The 12,105-nt window shown below is 40.0% G+C and overlaps 1 long non-coding RNA gene across 1 annotated transcript; it reads left to right on the forward strand.

The window, feature by feature from the left end:
* Positions 1-4,746: 4,746 nt before the first annotated feature.
* LOC143418527 (uncharacterized) lies at positions 4,747-9,497 on the forward strand. Its single transcript, XR_013098514.1, has 3 exons — positions 4,747-4,876; positions 6,825-7,014; positions 7,913-9,497. It is a non-coding gene; the product is annotated as an uncharacterized LOC143418527 (long non-coding RNA).
* Positions 9,498-12,105: the final 2,608 nt, after the last annotated feature.

Raw genomic sequence — 12,105 nt, forward strand, 5'->3', positions numbered from 1 at the left:
AACACAAATGCTAAGTAGCCTCACTCTACCAATGTTCAGATGGTAGGGTCAGAATTTGGTGCAAACAACATGAAAGCAATGATCCATGCTGCCTTGAATCAATGGTTTAGACTACTGGTGGCACAGCGGTGTATGATGAAAATTGTTGACCACACTGTCCTATCATATCAAACTGGCTCCTTGACCATGACGATGCCAGTGTCCGCAGATGGCCTCCACAGTCACCAGATCTCAATCCAACCAAATCTTTGGGGCGTGGTGAAAAAGGCATATTTGCATCACAGATGCTCTCGTGTCAGTATGGACAAAAATCTCTTAGAAACATTTCAGGAGACGTGTTGAATCTATTCCATGAAGAATTAAGGTAGTTCTGAAGGTTAAAAAATAAACAGGGGTCCATCCTTGGACTAGCAAGGAGTACCTAATAAACTGGTTAGTGCACAATTTTCAAGATTAAATTGAAACGTAGTCTTGCAGTTCCTTGATATCAACGCTGGAGGGCACACTTACAACACCATATCACTAACCTGTTAAAGCTCCTGTTAGTTACTTCAAAAACAAAGGAGGAAAAAGTATTCAGGGCAGTATGATTCATGCTCCTGCTGGAATGATATAAATATCTTTATGGTATGGAAATTAGACCTTTGTTATTTAATTTTTTTTTAATATTTCTATTTTTTATGAATACAAATATGAGTGTAAAAAAACACACTAAAACCTAACTAACCACACTAATGCATGTAATTGACACATGTCAATTACATGCATATGAGGGAAACTAATGACCCACCTACCCAGATCAGACATTAATCACATATTCTGACAATAACAGAAATTATTTTTAAACACGCCAAACTGTCACAGGCTTAATTTCAGCTTGCTGAGTATGGCATAATGAAGACCAATGTTCACTGCAGGACAGACAGCACCAGTGAAGACGAGGATGTATTCCTTACAGTCGGAGAGCCAGCAGACCACTGTTCACCCTCCTTTTCCACTCCATCTGAAATTCAGGTGGCCAATTCTCCATAGAGTTGTTACCTTGGAAACAGCACCTTATAGAGAGCAGCTGAGAAACACGGGAAAAGGAGCGCGGGAGACCAGACACGGACTGTGATCCAGGTTTTCATTTAGAACATAAAGGGCGATCCGTGATCACGGCTTCATAGAGGCACTATTTGTCAACTCGTATTAACTGCTGTTGCCCTTTATCTTAGAATTGCAAGATGTTCAATGACTAGATCTGGTTATTTTTATATTCTGAGGTCCTTCTCTGTAACTGAGACTGAGCTGAGATCATTATCATCTCGTCTGCCATAGTCTATCAGAGTCTCTCCCACACTCTGACTATCAAATAAAGCTGAAATGACCTGAAGTAATTTCTACAAGATATGTAGATTCACACTCTGCCCCTCTCACTCACATCGAGCTGCACTTGACCTTTGGTAGGCACTCACTGTGGATCCACTAAATCTCACCTTGAAGTGTGACATCACACTCTGTAGTTTCACAGCACATTAACTCTTGGTTCACCCCAGCATGACGTCCACTTTTCAGCGTGCCTCTTTGTGCTAACATTGTTACTTCTCTCTGACCTCCTGCTGTAAAAAAGTGTATCTAATCAAGAACTGCACAGAAGCAGGATTTTATACTTCACACATGTTTCCATTTTAACGCTATTTTATATTTTTGTGTCTCATTATGGAGAAAAATCTAAAACTCTTTATTGAATTATTTGTCATTGTTGTCATTCCATCCATTCGTCAGTTTTCTTCCACACAAAGTACACAAATTTTACGTATATTTTCCAGCATTTTTGACCCATCATAACTTCATACGTACAGGAGATAGCCACATGACATTTGGCTAGATGAAAAATCGATTTAAGCTCCGTTAAACTGACAACAAAAACCATTTAACGCACATACGTTTTCTTAGTACTATTTTGTTTAAGTATAACTAACTTTGAAGCTAAATATCATGTATTATGTCATAATCTCAAAAGCAAACCCCCATCGATTTAAAGTAGAGTAACAGAAACAAGGAATGGTATGAATGTTATATCGAGTTTACCTATTGATATTTTTGTTGTTGTTGTTGTGTGTTTGTTTTGTTTTTTTGATTGACTGGTAAAAACTTGGAAAAGTGCAGTTTGTGTAAACTCTCAAGAGTCATGCAGTACAACCATGTGGGACAGATGGTTGGTCAAAAAAAGTAAAAGCATGTGAAAGGTCTATTTTTCACTTCCGTTTTGATAACAGGATCTTCTTGCTCTGACTCCATCTGTTCATGCCTTCATTAAATATACTGAAGTTGCTGTAAATTAAATTAAATTAAAAAACAAAACAAAACAGCTTATTCTGAGGGCGTCAGGTGGGAGGCACTGACATTTTTTTAATGAAATAACCAACCAAAAAAACAGGTTCCTCCAACCTTCTCAAACCAAGATTCAGACGAGAATCTGTTTCTTCCATCCAACATTCTCTTTTATTGATGCTTATTAGGGGTGCTGGAGCCTATCTCAGCTACCACAGGGCGAGAGGTGGGGTACACCCTGGACTAGCTGCCAGTCTGATGCAGGGCTAACCTCTTTCTTATTTCATAAAAAATTGAGAGATAAGTCCAAATAATGCTGCTTACACATTTGTACAGGAGGACTTTATTTTTCCTTCTTTCCTATCACATTAATCATCTTGCTGCTCCTCTGTTTTATCCTCTGACGCATGGGAGTTAGAAACTGCTACATCTATAAATTTAAAAAAAAAAGAAGCAAAAAAAGCAGCAAAGTGCTGAATAAGGGAAGATGCATCAATATTAACAATCTCATAATGGATCCGTCACAGTTTATTTCTCTGCAGATTCAGTGCTTTCAGTGCATTTCGTTGTTTTGTTTTTTTTCTCTTAAATGTTAAAGAGCTTCATGTTCAATCAAGTAAATTTACACTGTAATCATCCATACACCCGAGTACAAGATCTACTTCTTTGACCACTGATGACCTCCATCCCAAGGGAGAGAAGGACTGCACCATTATTTTTCATCGATCAGCTGCACAAATGAGGAGCAATCGAGAGACACCTGATAATGAATCACAAAGGCAAGGAAAAGTACGCGTCTGTTTAAGGTTAAAAAGGTTGTATGCTTCGAGTACATATAATACTTGAACTTGCATTTCTATGTAGTCTTTTCCACCATAGACGTATGCATGTGTAACGTTAAGGGTCCCTTGCGTTCTGCTGGTGTGCAGAAGTCACAGAAGGTGCTCAGCAGTGTGCCTGCACATAAGGCTGGTATTTTGAATCCTGACCATCCTCCCACACAGTCACACTCGCCAAAGAAAACAGAGTTCACCAGCGACTACACCTTTCTAAAAGACTAGTCATCTCTAGACTTTCATATCGCCATGGAAACACAGAGCTGGTCCACTTGATTGGCAGTGGATTAACACTGAGGGCAAGAACATTTTCACATTGGTAAAGAGCACGATGAAGCTTATTTAACGTGAACAAAGTATTTCATATAGACAAACTGAATTAGAATAAACAGATAGATTTCTGACACGTGTTCATGATATTTCTTTGTTTTCATTCCTCTCGTTGAGGTTTTCATATATGAGCAGTCATGCTGATCCAGCTCAAGAGGCTCTTTCTGCCAAATGTGGAGGTGTCAACAATGAAAGAGAAAAAAACACTCTGTTATTATAAAAGTCCTTGATCATAATCAGATTTTGGTAAAAGTACAAAAATATAGTCAGTAAAATGTGGAGATCTGGCTGTCTTCAAAGGGTCATAGTTGATCAAAGGGGTTTTCAGATGACTCATGTGGTAGGAAAGAAAGAATATCAAGCAACCGCTTTTCTTTCTTTTTTAAAAATTCTCTAATCTTTTGCTTGAAACTCAAGTAGTTATTTAATATAGCTTAGAAAAGATTTTCGAAAAACATCTTTTGAGAGAAATTGAATCTCTATTTGAACTTAGAGCGCAATGAGATGTACTAGGATACTGCTGATTTTAAGTGGTCACATGAAAGTTTGGGAACCACTGGTTTACTATTTAATAATGCATTATTTCTGATTTGTTTACATCACAGTCCAGTTAAATTATTCAGTGTACCACTCCAAAAATACGTTTAAGGGTGCAGTAAAGTAAATCATAATATTAAGTGTGATTTGATGCTTCAGCTTAAAGCGCTAAGGTACCTCTGTAACTCTAGGACTTAGGTAAATGTAGGCTATAACAGTTATTGTCCTACACAGCATAACATAAATTCAACGCACCCCTTTAGATTAGATGTTCAGCTTACTCATTTTATGTCATAAGCCACATACAGCCCACTTTATAATGTGGGATGCACTGATGAAATTTCTGTCAGTGTAAATATTTAACTGCACATGTAATGAGATATCTTAATACAACATAAAATAAGAGCAATTTCAACTTTGTGTCTTAGTTTTTCTACATGATAAAGAAATGCTGCTGTAGTATATGTCCACATGACTCTTTAGGCTTAGATTGTAAGAAGTGATGTATAAAATTACAGAAATCTGTAATTGAATTACTTTGGTGTATTGTGAATGGCGACAAGGGAGGTTTGTATGGGTCCGAAAAGCTGTAAAACCTGTTAAAATACAGTTCAAAATTCTAAAACTTTATGCTCTCTTTCACATTTTGCAAAACCATCCAGCGGCCGGATTGAGGTCTTTGCGGCCGATTCTTGCCCCCTAGCCTTATGCTTGACACCCCTGGTTTGAGCAACTGTGTTGTTTAACACATTAAGTAACACTTGTTACAGGACTGCTGGGCTCCTTGTCTCAGTTCCCAGATTATCCCTGGCTTCAGCTCCCAGCTTTAATGCCTAACCGAGTATTTGTGGCCGAAGGTAAGTGTTTTGCTCAAGCATATTGCACAATGATGGGTTAGCAAAGCTAGTTGGATAACTGTGAGGTTAATAAATTAATTTCAAAAACACAACACCTCGAGTTCACAATAAAGACAAAACACTTGTCAAAATAAAATAAAGTTACTTTTATTTAATGTTTGTTTTTGCTCCAAGTGAACTGAGATGAATCAGTAAGCCCGATAAAATCTATCTTGCTATCTAGCTAGCTATGAATGTAATATGAGTCTCTTACTGTAACCAATATTTCACGAGCTCCAAAAATATTGTCTCCATGAACTTAATGGCTTTTGTGATCCGAGTGTTTTATTGGCTTTTGAAATTTAGGGCTTGGTGTTTGATTTCTATCCTTTCTTCGGGGTTTTTGGTTTCTTGTTGTTGTTTCTTGTGAAAGTTTGGTTTCATGATTTTTCTCTAGAGTTCTATTCAGAGCCACTGTGTTTATTCTCTGTTATTAGCTTATCTGTTCCCTCTATGTGGTCCTTTAGTGTAATTCATTCTGTTAAGTTCTAGTCTCTGAGTTCCTCTAGTTCCATTATTTTGGTACTCCTGTGTTCTGCATGTGTTTTTATTTCCCCTGTGCATTATTCTAATTAGTTTCACCTGTTCCACAGCAGTGACTCATTCCCCTGGTTAGCCTGGGTTTTGTGTGTACAGCTGTTTCTGTGTCTATATGTAGTCCTGTCATTGCTTTGTCTCTTTGGTCACTTGTGCGATTCTCTCTGTGTCCTTGAGGATTTTCTGTGTCTTTGCTTTTTGGACTTAATCTTTTCCTTTGTGGATCAGTTTTTGTTTAATCCTGCTTGTCTCCTGAGTCTTCAATTGGGACCTTATCATGCAAATCCTGACAAGCACAAGACTTAGTATTTTGCTACTGTTTATAGTTTTTGTGATTTATTTATTTAGCTGAATGTTTCCCTAAAAGTTTTCTTCCCTAAATTATTCAACCCTTGATTTGTACTGTAGAGTGACAGTGTGTGCCACCTTAAAGACATAATTATCTGTGGTCTTTCACACAATTCGGTTGATGAAAATTATTTTTTTGTTAAATTTTAAGGGATTTGAATTATTTGCACAACCACAGTTGGGACTCAAGGTGCCCTGCATAGCTTTACTCTATTTCAGAGAAAGCCTTTTTAATTAAGCTCATAGGAGTTGATATCAGAATCTCTGAGGATAATTGGCATCGATGTCTTGTGTTACGAATTGTGGAAGGTGTTTCAGCAACAATATCTGGTGTCCCAGGTGTGTCCCCCTAGGCTTTTATCCCTGCGTGTCAGATGTCTTCCAGTCCAGTTGGAGCTTTTCCTCTTCTTCTAAAGCAGATTGCTGCTTTGCTCAATCTGTAAGTCATGAGCAATTTCCCATAGTGACTTGATGGCTTTTCAGAAGGGCTATTCAAAAACCCTGATTCTCTTCGGGAGCCTTGTTGTTAATGTGGCCAAAAATGCTCTGCATTCCACATCTACTGTACAGGGAACACCTCGGTACACCAGCCACGTTTTTCTGCCTTGCCTTGGTCTGTCTATTTTAGCCTTTTGTGTTTGTATGCTTCCCCCACTGCATCCTCCCATGGTGCCACTTCTGCAAGGTTGACCACAAGATCAGGATCTGAGTAGTAGCTAAATAACAATAACATAAAGCCCACTGCAAATGCCGATATATTATAAATTGCAATTAACCAGGTGTGCGAAAATAATTAAAAAGGCCAAATATGTTTTGCAAATCCATACTGATGTTTTGTTTTGTTTTTCTGGGCAAAAATATCTCAAAAATGAGTCTTTTCATAGTAAAGGTTGATCTCTGGCCTTTGTTGGCATTTTTGCACAGCAGAAATCACACAACCATCAAGCAAGGAGTTATAAAAAGCACAGTGAGATTGAAAAGGTCAATATGAAACATACATTAAAATCCACCCATTTTCTTCCAGGCATATCCCTAACAGGTCGCCAGTTTATCACGGGGCTAACACAGAGAGGCAGACAACTATTCACTGACAGCCAATTTAGAATCACCAGTGAACCTCCCATGCACATCTTTGGACCGTGCGAGGAAAACAAAGGACCTGGAGAGTATGCAAACTTCACACAGACTTTGCTCTTGGATCTTCTTGCTATGAGGTAACTCTGCTAACCAGAAGTTCACCATGCAGCATTACACTCACACTGAGTTACTTAACAGGCCACTGTCAGTTGGGACAAATTGGTTTTTAAATCAGTTTCTTCTGCATGTTGGCATATTATGTCTCTGACTAGACGATCTTGATGAATATATAAAATGTTGCCCAGATCTAAACCAAATTTTAATGAGCTTTTTCCTTGGTCATGCTCGACCTTTCTGCCAAGTGTCATAAATTTGACCTGATCGTTTTTGGATATTCTTGCTGACAAACTAAAGAGAGATGAAAGGCAGTGATCACTTACAGTGTGGTATGCGATGTTTCTTAGTGGAATGATCTGTGTTCTCAGGCTCTGTGTCCAGTGCAAGATTTTGGCAGGGATTTATTATCGTTCTTTGTGACTTGCCTCACTAAATGTGGCTCATTTTCTCCAGCGGGCATTGTTCTTTATTGTTCCCTCAGGAAGAGTCTTTTAGCACCAGTAGCACTGCTGGATTTGTGCAATGTTTAAAATGGTTTAATGATAAATGCTTATTGTAGAATTGGTTCACTATGTATTGGAGGTTCATGGCAGATGAAGAAAAGTGATATTCATTACTGCAGACATTAATCTCTAGACCTTACCTCTTACCTGTTATCCTTGGACCTCGAGGTTCCAACTTTCTGCTCTAATAGCTCTGAATGTATAGTGCCTTTGGGTATTGCTTTGAAGGTTGCAATGAGGCATATGTAGGTTTCTGCATTAGTACGCATACTGTAAATGCAAATGAAGCGTTTACATGATTGCAGTGACATGTTTTTGTCTTTCTTGTACAGTAAGAAAACCTGTGTTCACTGCCTTCTAAGGTTGTCTTATATTTCTGCATCCAAGTCACGCTGTCATTGACATTCCTCCCCAGCCCCTCCTCTAATAACCTCAGATGGCCAGTTTCCACTGAAGCGAGGGCAGATCTATTGTGCCACAGAATGTGCTGAAGGGTTTCTGGGTCGATGAGCTCGCACAGCTGAGATGGAGAGAAGGAAAGAGGACAGCCAGGACAAACTGGGTTTCCTTAAACTCCTTCGGGACAACTGACAATTTCTTCTAAGAACATGAGTGTGAAACTTGGAAAATGAAAATGCGCATCATTTTTAGACTAAGTGCCTTGATAATTCTTTCTACAATATGGTCAGCTGCAGAGCCAACACTAAAACCGCAGCTGTCGCTTTATTAGAAAACAGTGGCACAGGGTGGTCATTGTCTCCTCGGAGCTACTTGCTCAGCAAGTTCCATCTCTGCATATGAACAGCTTCCTGCTCAGTGAAATATACAAGCCCTGAGGCAAAACACCAGCTTGACCCAATCTTTAGCATTATTTTTCTTAAATGTAGTAGACAGAAAGTTATTATGCATAGTTATTATGCACATGACAGCAATTATCTCATTATGTCAAGTGCAGTATCTTTTTGCTCAATTAGACCTATTGAAAAATATAGTCACACAGCAAAACACTGATGTTTCCACCTGAAAACTACCACTAACGAAATAAAAGAGTGATTTTATATGAAAATTAAAAAAAAATCCTAGAAGCATTCCTACTGCACTCCCTGCATTACATCTACATTACCTACAATATGAGACATGCGGCTTTTTAATTCCATTTGTTAAATTGCAGCCATGCACCACGGTTGCAATTGCACATTTGCTGTTAGAAGGCCTTGATATGAAATGGTCTCTGAAGTGCCTGTATGGTTAGCTAGCTTTGCAAGTATTGGTATGAACGCTTTGATCGGCTGATAAAGAGGAGCAGCCACAATCCTGTGTGAAAAGCCAATCCCTAATCTGACCGTCCTTCACAGGTTCTAACACCTGCGGTCCATGATGCTGTAGAACACATTACAGAGCTGAGTTAATTTCTCATATTTGTTGACTCTCAAACTCTGACAGCCTGCTGCTGACTAAATTAAACAGGGTTGCCTTCCTCCTGTACAGAGATTTGCAGATGTGGGTGTGAAAGAGAGGCAGTGCTCTGCAGGAAAGCAGAAAAAAAGTCATCATCAAAGCAGTTTTTGGAATATATTGTACCAGAATATTTATTTATAATTGTTTTTAAAAACGTGACAGCATTTTGTGTTGCTGCATTTTGAGTTTGCTGGTGGAAGGGTGAAGCGGAAGGGAGATTTCATTCTGGCACATTAAGCTGTTTATATTGTTGCTGTGTTTGGATCACCTATTCTGAAGAGGAAAACATGACAGTGAGAATATTGTACATATTAATTTTATTTTAAAATGTTATATTTTTGTAACTGCTGTGGTTATAGCTACATTTAAGTTTGGAATTCGCTTAGTTTAAGTTCATAGTTATTCTGTAGGGTTCATGATGATGGCTGTACTTAAAGGCCTCTGATAGGATTAAAACTAGGCTAGGACCGGTTTGATTCCTGAATTATTTTTGTGGAAAAAAAAGCTTCTATAAGTGGAATAATAGGTCAATAAAAATAAATATCTGTCTGAGGTGAAAACTATGTAAACGAAGGAGTTTATATAAACTAAGTTTCATTTAAGCTGATCAGCAAAGAATCCCTAAAACCCAAAAGTTCAGACTGCTCTAAATGCTCAGTTTCAAGCTATTTTTTCCCCATGTCAGTGAAAGCAGGTGTCTTTGGCAGCACAAGCTGTGAACAGAAGAGCCCCGCCCACCAGCTGTTTACATTTATTTGCAAGGTGCAGCTAATCAGAAGAAAACAACTTTAAAGACAAGGTAAAGGAGCTTAAAGCTGCTTGTTTCAGACGGTTTCTGTGCTTTCTAGTCGGCTGCACAAATTCCCAGTACAAGATGAATGAAGATTATTTTGAAATGTTTATCATGCAGAAGCTGAACTAGTAGCGAAAAATAAAAATGGAGATGGAAATGAGCCAAACACTTCTGTTCTCCTTCTCCTAGTAACCCTAGTTCTCCTTTAATATTCCACCAGCAAATTTCACAGTGAGTTTGAGGTCCTTCCATACGGCCTTCTCATGTTGAATATTTTTAGACCAATATCTTGCTTCAGATATAAAGTAGGAAATCAAATATCTGTACAAAATCTTCTTTAAAGGATCGCCTGTCGCTAGTCATGTCAAGTTGGAAGTTAAATCTTGTGAAGTGGCTCTATAAAGCTAAAAGTAGATAATTAAAAATGTTCTGTGCTGGATTTAGTGTCTACTGGGGAACATAATTCTTACCATCTGCACCGTTATCGACAGCATGACTGCCGAAAACAGCATTTACTTTTCCCCCTTCCAATGTTTTACTTCTCTGAAGAACATTTTATATTATATTTATATATCTTAAACACACACACACACACACACACACACACACACACACACACACACACACACACACACACACACACACACACACACACACAATGGAAGTGTTATGATGACATTTTGATCACTGAAACACTGTGACAGGGTTAGGCTTCTAGCTGAGGTGGACAGGCTACACAAGGCAGGCTGATGTATCCCTTCTCTGAGCCTGTAAACCAGCTGGACATGATGGACGTTCCAGTGTGCTGTGTAAGTCATGAGCAGGCTGATCATATATTATTCATCACTCTCATCATGAAGAGGCCCTCCATCCTCTTTTATCTCTCCATCTCCTGGCATTTTACTTTCTCTCCGTCTCTCTTTCTCCCGCTCTTAACTTCTTAATTCATCAGCACCCATTAGGTACTACAGCAGAGGCTGCTTCACTCTGCCTGACAGCAGTATTCTGGATTTCAATCATCCATGGCTTATACAATATTTGTCCCCGATTTCACACCCTATGCCTTCTTCTCTCAGCTACTTTTAACTCATTTTGTCCTCCTTCAGGAACACACAAGATTCATTTCAGTGTGGATTTGTCCCACCCCCCCCACATTCAAGGGTGCTCTTAAATAGCTGAGATAATGTTGGACTTGGGTGATACTTATCAGGACTAAAAATAGTAATAATTTATACAAACATCCAGCAGGGAAGAGCGATGCTGAGGTTGCCCTCCTGTGGCGTCCTTTTCGTCATTCTCACCTGCCGCCGAGCTCCGGTTGTCATAGCAATCCCACTATAACCTCCCCTCTGGCCTTACACAGCTTTATCATTAGCTGATGTTGTCACAAGGATATTTCAAGTGTTCACTCTCTCTGTCTCTCTCACCTCCACTGTTTCTTTTTCTTTTAATTTTCACCCACCTCAGTCCCTCCCCACCTTTCCTGGTACAATAGATGCTTCAAGCACTTCTACCCCCCACCCCCACCCCTCCTGCTGGCTAAGCTCAGGAGCCCCATGCAGGACCATCTCCCTGGACTCCCCTTTATTACGATATCATGAGATACGCCTTAGACATGTAGCAATGCAGCGTGCCGCCTGTGTCTTTAAGAGGAGAGCGAGAGTATAATGTGTATTCAGTAGGAAATAAGGCATGGAGAGAGGAAGTGAGAGAGAGTGGGTGAGGGAGTGTGAATTTATCATGGGCAAAATTTGTGCTTCACTCCTAGCTGTGTGCTGAGCATCCCTGCACCGGCATGCACAGTCTCCCAAAGCTACTGAAGATTACGCCCATCTCTTCCCTCTCTCTCCCTCACGCAAACACACCCAGGCGCTCCCACCCAGCCTCTCCCTCACACACTCGCATACACACACACACGTGCTCGCAATCACACACGCGCAGTGCTGTCAGGAGCGCCGCTGCTGGACCAAAGCCATCTCGCCAAGGAGGTTCCAGTGGAGGGAAGAGAAAGCCAGAGTGAGACAAAGGGAAGGAGGACGGTAGAAGGCGAGGAGCAAATAGGAGCGCGGGGACCGGCACAAGGAAGGAGAGACCCAGCGATTTGTGAAGAACAGAAAGCGAAGAACAGGAGGAGGGGAGGAGGAGAGAGGAAAAAAGAGGAGGGGGAACAGGAAACGCGATCACTTTCAGCTGCAGCGGTCCGTGTCGCAGCATGGGCAATGCACCATCCCAAGGCATGTCAACCCTAATTCTATGCATACTTGTGTGGCAGGTATTTTTTGATTCTGTATGTTGTGCTACCCAACCAGCTGGCTGTCCTCCTGTCACACTCTGTGAAAGCAGGGATGGGGGGTTGG

Source organism: Maylandia zebra, linkage group LG4 (assembly GCF_041146795.1).
Source record: "Maylandia zebra isolate NMK-2024a linkage group LG4, Mzebra_GT3a, whole genome shotgun sequence".
In the NCBI taxonomy this organism is placed as follows: Eukaryota; Metazoa; Chordata; class Actinopteri; order Cichliformes; family Cichlidae; genus Maylandia; species Maylandia zebra.